Source organism: Pteronotus mesoamericanus, unplaced genomic scaffold (genome assembly GCF_021234165.1).
Source record: "Pteronotus mesoamericanus isolate MK-2021 breed Mesoamerican mustached bat unplaced genomic scaffold, CSHL_Meso_final scaffold_54, whole genome shotgun sequence".
Classification (NCBI taxonomy): domain Eukaryota; kingdom Metazoa; phylum Chordata; class Mammalia; order Chiroptera; family Mormoopidae; genus Pteronotus; species Pteronotus mesoamericanus.
Genome location: NW_026555321.1, coordinates 25683106 through 25695282, shown reverse-complemented (window position 1 = coordinate 25695282; position 12177 = coordinate 25683106). Strand labels below are relative to the sequence as shown.

General features: G+C 40.3%; 1 pseudogene; it reads left to right on the top strand.

The window, feature by feature from the left end:
* The first annotated feature begins 1227 nt into the window (after positions 1-1227).
* LOC129087915 (ferritin heavy chain-like) lies at positions 1228-1793 on the top strand (annotated as a pseudogene).
* The last annotated feature ends 10384 nt before the right edge of the window (positions 1794-12177 follow it).

Here is a 12177-nt window from a genome sequence, read left to right as displayed (position 1 = left end):
CACGCATCCAGGGAGCACTTTTACTCCCCTATTAAGGTATTCATTTGTTTATTTATTTTCTGCCTTGTTCCAAAAACAATTGGTTAAAACCAATACCTCCTAGCATCAGGAAGTTAACAGGCTTCACATTTTGTTGCTTTTGCTGCTGTTGTTTCAATTTACATGGAACTAACATTTATTGAGCAACTTTGATTTTACAAACTAAATGGCTTATATACACTATCTCATTTGATTCCAATATATAATAGGATGAAAAGAGGGCAGATTATCTTTTAGGAAGAGAACTGTGTTGGTAAGTGATGTAACCTCTGTAAGCCTCTTTCCTCAGTTTCCTCAGCACAAAAGGGATCATAATCCAATCTATCTCATGCAGCTACTATAAGGATTAAATCAGATAATTCACAGGATGCACTAAGCACAATGCTGAGGGAGAGCTACCTTTCTAGTGCCTACAATGCACCAAGCATAAAGTGTGAAATCAATAAATATCTGATTGACTGATTGATTTGCACATAGTAAGCACTCAGTAATAATTGCTACTTTTACCATTTGTCTATGAATACTTCAAATGGGCATGTTTGATAATGAAGATGAGGCTCTCTGGGCATGGCTTCCGTGTTTGGGATAAGACAAAAATAATATTGTTCAGGCAACCAGAGAAAATTCTCCTGAGGTTAAAATGATTAATGGACTTTCAAGAATAAAGGTGTCTAAAATTCCCCTTTAAGCTGTTTGCTTCCTCAAGATGTAATTCTCCTCTACTGCCTAAATCCTTCAATAAAATATGCCACATACACAGTATCTCGGGTGGGTAGTGTTGTTGGGGGTAGAATGATTGGGGCATTGTCCATCAGACTGACATGTAAAAGAGAACGTACAAAACACACACACAGCAAACAAACACAAAGAATTGAGAATTTAGCCCCAGAAAGCCCTAGGGATTAAAGAAATAAATGCATACTACACATTACAACCTATAAAATTACCATTAAAAAGACAGTAAAAGAATATGATGGTTTCCAAATTAAAAAGAAAAAAATGGACTAATTAAATCTTGAGTCTTTGAGGAAAGTTGTAGCAGTTTGCAGCTATAACAGTGCTTGGAAGGAACCTGGTACTTTACCCCCATCCCAGCCAGCCATCCACATCCAGCTTTCTGCCACCTCCTCAGAGCACCCTCGGACCACCCTAAGGCCCCCACCACCACTCCAGCACCGTGCAGCCACCTCTCCTTAGCCACCCACCATGACAACCATGTCTACCTGGAAGGTGCATCAGAACTGCCACCAGGTCTTAGAGGCCGCCATCAACCACTGGATCAAACTAGAGCTCTATGCTTCCTACATCTACCTGTCCATGTCTTACTACTTTGACCCCGATGGTGTGGCTTGAAGGAACTTTGCCAAATATTTTCTTCACCAGTCTCATGAGGAGAGGGAATGTGCTAAGGAACTGATGAAGCTGCAGCATCAATGAGGTGGCTGCATCTTCCTCGAAGATATCAAGAAACCAGACCACAACAACTGGGAGAATGGGCTAAATGCAATGGAGTTCACATTACACTTGGAAGAAGTGTGAATCAGTCACTACGGGAATTGCATAAATTGGCCACTTACAAAAATGAACCTCATTTGTGTGACTTCATTGAGTCTCACTACCTGGATGAGCTGCTCAAATCCATCAAAGAATTGGGTGACCATGTTACCAACTTGCACTGGTTGGGGGTCCCTGAAACTGGCATGGCAAAGTATCTCTTTAACAAGCACTTCCTGGGAGACAATGAAGAGAACTAAGCCTTAGGCTGGCATCCCTTAGCCGGGGTTTGGAGGATACTTCCATGGTCGATAAAGAGGTACATGCATGTTGGAGTTATCTTTACCTTTTCTATAACTAGTAATAAATCACCTACTTATGTTCTTTCGTTTGTACCATTCCTTCAACTAAAGTAGTTTGGCACCCCCCCCGAAAAAAAGATATTCAAAAGAGGAAGACAAGAAAAGAAACCTCATGTAGGACCAATAGAAAGCATATAGTAAAATGACAGATTTAAATATATTAAATGTAAATGAACTAAATGTTCCAATTTAAAAACTCCAACAAAAGATTATCAGAAATATTTTAACTTAAACATATCTAATTAAAAGGAGAAAGATATAAAACATAAGTGTATAGAAAGGTGTTCTGGTCTGAATGTGTCCTCCAAAATTCATGTGCTGAAAGGTAATGACACTAGAGGGTGAGGCCCTTGGGAGATGATTAGTGGTCTCATAAAAGAGATCCCCTAGAGATCTCTTGCCCCTTCCACCATGTGAGGTTATAGTTACAAGCCATCACCAAACACCTAATCTGCCAGTGCCATGATCTTGAACTTCCCAGCCACCAGAACAGTGAAAAATACGTTTTTGTCATTTATAAGCCAGCCAGTCTATTGTATTTTGTTATAGGAGCCAAAACATACTAAGACAGAAAGTTTATAAGTAAAAGGAGAGAAAAGGTATACCATGCAATCATTAACCTAAAGTAGCAGTATGGCTATTATTAGTCAGTGAAAACTTTAAAGCAAAAAGATTACTAGAAAATAGGACAGTCAGTTCATTTTGCAAAAGTTCCATTCACCAAGAAGATAAAACAATTCTAAATGTGTATGCAGATAATAATATGCCCTTAAAATATATAAAGCAAATATGGGCAAATCTATAAGACAAGAAAGTCATAAAATGAGAGCTTTAATAATTAGTAGATGTTTAAAGAAGCAAATAAAAAAATCAGTAAGGATAAAAAATATTTTAACAACATTTCACTAATGGACAACACCTACAGAATAAAAATTTTTTTCAAGTACACACAAAACAATTACAAAATTAACATACTAAATAGTGAAGCAAGTCTTAATAAAGTGAAAAGTATTGAGCCCTGGCCAGGTGGCTCAGTTGGTTGGAGCATTGTCCTGTACATCAATAGGTTGCAGGTTCCATCCCCAGTCAGGGCACATGCTTTGGTTGCATGCTGGACCCTCAGTCAGGTCCACGTAGAGGTAGCAACCAATCGATGTTTCTCTCTCACAATGATGTTTCTCTCTCTCAAATCAAAAAACATATCCTTGGGTGAGGATACTTTTAAATATTTAAAGAAAAATATTGAAATCATAACAGTATGTTCTCTGAGTATATGAAATTAAGTTAAAATCAATAAAAACAATAAATCCTAAAAAAATACTTATATGTTTGGAAATTCAGGAATTTATTTTTGAAATAACTAGTGGGTCAAAAAAAATCCCAAGAGAAAGCAGACAAATTTGACCTGAATGATAACAAAAATACTACACAGCAGAATTTGTCAGATATGGCTAACAGTGCTTGGAGGAAAAATTACAGTCACAAATACCTATATTTATAATGAAAAATTAATGAATTAAACACTGCTCTCAAGAAGTTAATAAAAGAAATTTGTGGAAGATGGCAGCATGGTGACAGTATAGCTTTTTAATCTCCCCAGGTCCCCATATAAAAAGAGGAAGTGTTTAGATAGCAAACCAAAAATTTATGGACAACATTTACAACAAAAATAGAAGACCTAAATAAGTGAAGAGATATCCCAAGTCAAGAACTGGAAGTCTCAATATTGTTAAGGTAGGAATTGTCCCCAAATTGGTTTACTTAGTCAACAAAATCCCAATTAAAATCCCAGCAGGATCTTTTAAAAATAATTTGCCAAGCTGATCCCAAAATTTATATAAAAATACAGAACAACCTAAAATGGCCAAATGACTCTAAAAATGATGAACAAAGTCAGAGGGCTTACACTTCCTGATTTTAAGACTTACTAGGAAACTACAGTAGTCAAGGCAGAATGGCATTGCCATATAGACATAGATCAATGGATCAAAATAGAAAGTCCAGAGATAGATGCACGTATATAGGGGCAATTGATTTTGACAAGGATGCCAAGGTAACTGAATAGAGAAAGAAAATCTTTTCAACAAATTGTTCTGAAGAGATTATAAAGGCAAGAAGAAACAGAGCAGGGATCAGGATTCAACTCTGTCCAGCTGCGAGGCCCACAATCTACACACTGTTGAAAAAAAAAAAAAGACAGGAAAATAGAGAAGAGAGTAAAGAAAAGTGTGGGTGGATATCAGACCCTCTAGGCCACCCTTGTTCCTCACCAAAGGCAATGGAGGAACACCTCGCTCCTAGAAAAAGGGGTCTCTCCACATACACATCAACATTATGCCATGAGACATGACCAGGACCAGCAGAAAAAGTGTGCCTGTCCTACAGATGCTGTTTTGGGAGACCAAGCTGCCTCCTGGGGCAGGACCAGGGAAGAGTCTTGATCTTGGGGCCCCTTAGATGGGTGGGGAATGAGGGCAGATGGGAAGGGGTGAAGAGGGGAACCAGGAAGGGAAGGTGGGCTCTGAAGTGAGCTCAAAAGAATAAAATGCTACTCAGTGAACGATCTAGATCCATCCCTCACTTTATGGGAGTAAAAACAGGGGTTCAGAAAGAGGAAGGAACTTAAAGGAGACTGCATAGCGAAGTAGCAGATCTAGGATCCGAATTTAATACATCTTCCTCTGCAAATGCAGTTAACTATGGGAAGTGCAGATTTTCCTGGGAAATTGCCATGGTAGAGGACAGTGGTTCTAACATTCCAGCAGAGATTCCTGTCTCCCCTCACTCTAGGGCCCAGGGTAAGCAAGCCTTCCACCTGCCACCCACTTAGTGGCCCACCTCACTAGGGAGCTTGCTCCAGAGCTCAGGACAATCCCCTGGCCTATACTCACCCCAGGGTTCTGTGGACCCAGGTCAAATCCCTCAGGCTGAGTGGCCAGGCCAGGGCACTACTGTCCCTACCTCTGGTCAGAGTGAGCCCCTGCAATGATTCTGACAAGGAGGGTCCAGCCTGAGGACTCACCAGCCAGCAAGTCTTTGGTCATCCCTCCAGGTCCCAACAATAGATGGATCCCTCTCTGCTCACCACATTAGGAGTCCTGCCAGCCCAGAATAACCAGGAGGGTAAGTACTGAGCTGTCTGGGCAAAGACTGGGCAACCAGTATAGACTGATTGGGCAAAGTTCAAGTTAAGCCTCTATTACCTGAGGTTTTGGGCTTTTCACATCAGTCTGACCAGTAAATCCACTGTAGGCTGGATGTGCCAGGGCCTGGCTCTGCATCACACGGGGCAAGGAGATGATCTCCCTCAACACCCACCTCATCTGAGCTTCCCCCATTCCACTCTCAGGAGAGGCTGACCATGAGGCTGGCCTTCTCCTCAGTCTCTCCCACTAGCCTGGGGGTTCCCAAAGCCAGGAACCTCTGGGAATTCATCCCTGATTCTGGCAACCAACCCAGGTGCAGGGATTCAGTGGATGTTTTGTTGAATTCTAAGTACATAAAGAATCTGCCTTCTGAAAACTTCTTTTATAAAAGTTTCATCATTTTTATTGTTGTTGCTGTTAGCAACGTAATTTCTATTCCATTCTCCTCAGTTTCTTGATGTGAATTTCCTTCCATAGCAAAACACAAACCTTGCCTCAGCCAAGCTACATGGAAAAGGAGGTTGCCATGCTTTGGCCAAGCCGGCATCATCAGCTGGGGGGCCTGAAATTCCCAAAGCTGGGGCTGTGGAGGTGGTTGCCCATGGGCAGTGAAAAGCGGGAGGAATTAATACAACTGAATTTGTGGAGGAATATATAGGATAAAGAACATGAGGGGGAGCCAGGGAGCAGGGCAATCTGGATGAAAAAGACTGCTCCTCTATCCACCTGACCAGACCTGCTCTTCCTCCTTCATTCTCGCCATTTTCAACAAACTCAACAGCACGTTCTGAATGGTCCACCTCCTGAACATCTCTCAGACCCTCCACCTCTCTCCATCACCTAGCCCCAGCCGCTGTTCTCTCTCTTCTGAACCACTTGTACTGCTCCTTCCAATGCAGCCTCCACATCCATACAGGACCCGGCAGATCTCATAGGAACAACTCTGATCACACACTCCCCTGCTTGAAACACTGCAGCTCTCTACACATCTTGAAAAAAACCCGAACACCCTTCCTTTGCTAACAGGCTGCACGTGACCTGGCCCCTGTCCACCTCTGCCCACTCATCTTGCATTCTCTCCATACCCCACACAAGTCTTCTCTGTTCCCCAAGCACACCAAGCTCCTTCTATCTTCAAGGCCTTTGTACCACTCCTAACCAAGGAACTCCATTGGAACCCTGATCCTCTTTTTTGCCTCAGCTGGAAGATCTGTCCCCAGCCAGTTAATCAAGATAGTCCTCCCACTGTTTCATTCCCAGCTTCTATCAAAATGTGTAATGACACTGCTTATGTTTGTTTACTTGTTGGTAAATGGTCTCCACATAAGAACATAAGCTCCATGAGGGCAGGAACTGTGTTTGTTGTCTTCACCACCATACCCCAGTACCTCCCACACAGCAGACTCACCAAAACCAAGGATTTGTTGAGGGAATGGTGGCAGAGAGCCTCCTACAAACCTTCCAGAAATCCCATGGGACTGAGCCCACCAGCGCCCCTTCACCCTCCAGAGCTCCAGGGAAGCCAGAAGGAGATACAGACACTGGGTCACAAGGCAGGCCAGTGTCACAAAGCAAACATGAATACCAAGGACTGGGAAGAGAAACATTCCAGGATGGTAGAAAGCCCTGGAAGTCCGCTCCAGGAGAGGACCCCTGACCTGGCCAACTTTCCTCACATCTGCAAGTCCAGATTTATGATAGTACCCTGGGCTACAGGAGTATGGGGCAAAGATGGGAGCATTCTTCATGTTCTTTTGCTCTCAAATGGGGCAACTAGTGGTCAAAGAGAGCAGAATCTGGGAAACCAACTGAGACAGGCTTCTGTATAAATGGGTGCAATACCTACCTCACTAGATTGTTGTGAAAATTAAGTGTTGCAACATATTGAAAGCAGCTAGCACCTTACCAGGCATAAAGAACACGTTCTTAATTCCCCCTCCCATTCCTCCACCTCCCAAGGAGAAAGACTGAGGACGTAATCCCTCCCCCTGCCTCCTCCATGTCTACCCTGAACTGTGATATCTGGGTGGGAAACAGCTTCAGGCTGCAGATGCTATGACAGCGTTGCTTAAATTAAATTATACTGAAACCAGAGATGCCTTCAGCTCTCCCAGGGAGTTCAGAAGTGTTCACCCTGAGAGTAACTGCACACTGCACAGGAAAAGGCATTCAAGTTGATAAGAAGTCATTCGGATCACCATCTAAAGCAGCTTTAGCCTTTGAAATAAACTCATTCCTTATTAGCACACACTTGGGATTTCCAGGACTGAATATTATTTCTATTACACAAAATGCATTTTGAAGATATTTTTTCATGCTGTCAGAGTCCTATGTAATTTCATCTCTCCACAATGTTACTCTATTTCAAATGAATAGAGCAATAGGCCCTGATGAGACAGGAAAAGCGAAAGAGAGAAAATGAACAAGTCATTGATCCAATAAGGGCTAGAAGCAGGGCACCAGTACAAATGACAATGTCCAAGTCACTGAGAACCTTCTAGCCATGACAGACAAGTCCACATCACTGAGAACCTTCTAACCTAAAAGCAAGAGGAGCCCACTGAAGGCCAAGTCAAGATTTAAAACAGGAAGCCACTGATAAATTTTCTCTTTAAAAATGCTCGTTTCAGTTATAATAGAAAAAACATGTGGAGTTGGGGGGTAAGGAAGAGTAGTTAAGAAGCTATCCAACAGAAAATAATATTGTACTGTTGTAATGTTGTAAATATCCTTAAAACAGCAATCATATTATAATATAGAAATGCGTCAAAGTAACATGCTGTACACCTTAAATTTATACAATGTTACATTTCAAATTTATTTTTTAAATTGAAAAAGAATATTAAAACATTTTAAAACAGAAAAATTGAAGTATTTCAGATTGTGTTTTCAAAATATTTACTAATAACTTTAAAACATAAAAAAGAAACTATGTAAATGTTTATTCAATTTAGATATGACACAGAAAAATAGTAGCAATAAAATAAAAAATAGAGAAATTGAATTTCATCAAAATTAAACTTTTTTGCTTCAAATAACAACATGAAGAAAATGAAAAGAACCCATAGAATGGAAGAAAATATTTGCAAATCATATATTTGATAACAAGATTCATCAAGAATATAAAAAGAACCCTTACAGCTTAACAATAAAAAGACAAATAATAACCCCACTGAAAACTGGACAAAGGATTTGGATAGACATTTCTCTAAAAAAGATATACAAATGATCAATAAGCACATGAAAACATGCTCAGCATCATTAGCAATTAGGGAAATGCAAATCAAAACCATAATGAGATTCCATTTCATACCTCCTAGGATGGTTAGAATCAAAAAGACAGACAAATGTTGGTGAGATTGTAGAGTTATTGGAACCGTCATACATTGTTGTGGAAATGTTAAATGATTCCACTTTGAAAAACAGTTTGGCAGGGCTCCAAAAAGTTAAACAAAGAGTTTCCATGTAATTCAGTAATTTCACTCCATTCCACCCAAGAGAATTGAAAGCGAATTTCACACAGAAACCTATACACAAATGTTCATAGTAGCACTATTCATACTGGCAAAAAGTAAAAACAATTCAAATGTGCATCAACTAATGAATGGTAAACAAAATGTGGTATGTCATACAATAAAATATTATTCAGGTGTAAAAAATTAAATACTAGTCTATTCTACAACATGGATGAATGTTGAAAACATAACGCTGAGTGAAAGAAGCTCATCACAAAAGCACACACATTGTATGATCCAATTTATGTGAAGGTCCAGAATAGGCAAATCCACAGAGACAGAAAGTAGATTTAGTGATTGCCAGGGGCTCAGAGAGAAGAGAATGTGGAGTGACTGCTACCAAGGATGGGGTTTTTTTGCAGGAGGATAAGAATGTTCAGAAATTAGATAGTGGTGATTAATGCACAAAAGAATGGACTTCATGATATGTGAATTACAGCTGACTCTTGAACAATGTAGGTTTGAACTGGGCCGGCGTTGTTCAAGGGTCAACTGCATTTTCCATCTGCGTAGGTTGAGGGCCAGCAGATTTTTGACTGCCAGGGTCATTGACCGCACCCTCCTCCAGCTCCTGCACTGTTCAAATGTCAACTGTATATTTCAATGAAGCTATCATTAAAACATAAAAATCATTCACTTAGCCCTGGCCAGTGTGGCCCAGTTGCTGGGAGTATCATCCCATAACCAGAAAGTAGCAGGTCAGATTCCTGGTCAGGGCACATGTCTAGATTGTGGGTTCCATCACCAGTCCCAGCACAAGCAATCCCTGGTCCACGTGCATATGGAAGGCAAACAATCAATGCTTCTGTCTCACACCAATGTTTCTCTCTCCCTTCCTCTTTCTCTAAAAGCAATGAAAAATGTCCTGAGGTGAGGATTTTAAAAAATCATTCACTTAATAGATAAATCTCCAGGCACTGTTTTAGGCAGTGAGGAAAGAATGAACAAACCCAACACAAATTCCTGCCCTCATGGAGCTGATATTCCAGTGGAATAATCTTAGTGAGAGATCATGAGGGTCTTAATAAATTAATGGTACTAGAGACAGAAATGGATGGACTTTAGTGGATGAACTACAAGCAACATGTGCAAGCTGATCAAGTGCAACAGGAAGTATGTCTGAGATCACTCTCTCCTGAGGCCCCATAATAATTCTTATTGTCACCCCTCTGGCATCCACGGTCACTGTTCCCCCACTTTTGACAAAGTGTTCTTTACAAATCAGAAATTTCAGGAAGCTCTGAGAGATAAAAATAATACAGAGAGGACTTGGTTTGAAAGAGAAAACTCACAGTCAAAACTAAAGCTCAAAATGACTTGGTGCATAAAAGCAAGCAGGACCCCAAGACTACTCAAACCTCAGAGCTGGTGGATTCCAAGAGCAGGAAAATATTGAAAGAGAATTCTCCATGGGTCTCCCACATTTCTGCATGCCTTATAAACAGAAGCACTGACAGCTTCTGTTGCAGATTACCCTTTCAAGAATGTTGGAGTAGAGAATAGCCTTAGAAGACAGAGACAGTATCTCCCCCCAGGAGCAGAGATCAAGTGTGGTGCTGTCCAGTATAGTATAGATAAAATTTCCCTCAGCAACAAAGGCTGAGCAAATTTGTTTAAGTCCACTGTAAAAGACTAGAGTTTCCTAAGCACAGAGTACTTTAGTATGACACCAACCCACGGCACAGGCTGCAGCCACCTGAGCCAGCTGTGTCACCCCCATGAGACTTGTGGGAAAGAGGCAAAGGGAACTGACATAATAATAAACGTCATGGTGCTTCTGAGCCCCGAGTAATAAAGTTACTTGTCTCTGATCCAGGAGTCTCATGTGTTCTGCTGGTGTTCATAAGACTGTGGCAGGCTCACTTATGAGACTGCAAGTTGGGTAGGACCTCAGGCCTTCCCAATTCTTAACAGAGAACTATTGAGGCAATCAGCTGGCAAATCAGCTGACCAATCAGGGAGACCACAGGAAGAGCAGTCGGATGGGTCATCCTCTCCTTTGTCTCTTACCTGCTAGTACCAGACAATGATACCTGGCCCAAGAGGGGTCAGTAAGGGAGACCACAGAGGGAGGACAACGACAGAGGGTCTGGAGACCCCCAGGAAGGAACAGGGAGCTCCCACAGTCAGAGACTAACAAGTGACACATCTCCCAAACAGCACCCTTCCCTCCACATAACCACAGAGTGCAGTTACAAAACTCAGCAACCACAGGCTAACTTAGCCTCTGATAAGGAAAGGGAAAAGGAAAGGAAAGGAATGTAAGGGATAGCTTTCCTTTACATTTGCAATAAATAATTAGAAAACATAATAGAAAAAGAAAATACCCTACACACAAGAATAACAAAACAGTAAAATAAAACTGTAAGAATGAATCTAAAAAGAAATTCACAAGATCTGTATGGAGAAAGCTTTAATATTTTTATATTTTGAAAAGCTGAATGAATTGTTAGATGTGCTATTCTTAAACAGGAAGATTTGAGATTATAAGGATGTCCATACCTACAAATAAATCTAAAACTCAATGTAATCCCACTCAAAATCATATAATAGGCTTTAAAATGAAGTTAACAAGCTGACTATAAATTCATCTGGAAGAAAACATGTGCAGAGTAATCAACACAATTCTGAAAGAGAAGATTAATGAGCATACTTGGTCTACCAGACATCAAAAAGTTAGTAATAAAAATAGTTTGGTAATTAGGAATAAATATATCACAGATTAATGAACATAACAGTCTAGAAACAGACCAGTGATAATGGGTAGATGGGTGGATAGATGAGCAGATGGACAGACATATAGATAGATGGATGGACAAGGAGAGAAAACTCCTCACAGTGCAATGCCAAGTAGAAAAATTGCCATTTTACTACCATCAAAGTAAAATTTCATCAGTCAGGAAACATCAATGAGTGCTAAATAAGGAGTTTGATGAGAAACAGAACATTTATATATTCTCAAAGTATCTGGGTGCAAATTACTTAATTACAAAAGAAAAATAGTAAGTTTACTGTGAAGAAACACGTTGGTTAAAGACAACACCTTAACCAAGCAACCAAAACTAGTATCACTAGCAGATTTAGGGCCATGATTGACTAAGGTTAGTCAATTTAAAAGCACTTTTAAAGTTAGATAAAATTGACATAAACAATTATTGCCCTCTAAAAATTTACAAAAGGCATACAGCATTCTAAAAAAAAAAATTTATGACTCAAAATTTGTGTGAGAACAATGTGTATCTGTGGCATTCTGGTATAGAGTTTCTCCCATTTCCTCCTACCAATCCAGTTGACATGGAGGTTTGGCCAGAGTGATAGAGGTTTTCTACCAGTAGCTTTTCTACTGTAATCAAAGGGGGCTTACTACAGAATATATAGCAAATATACCAAAGTACATGTAATGGAAGTCCCAAAAGGAGAGGAGAGAGAGAAAATGGGGGGCAAAATAACCTCTCAAATTTGATGAAAAATCATCCACATCTAATAAGTTTAATGAACTTCAAGTAGGATAGATTTTAAAAATCCACACCTTAGACACATCACATTCATATTTTTGAAAGGCAAACCCAAAAAGAACATTCTGTAAGTGTTAAGAGAAAAATGATTTGTACAATGGGGTAC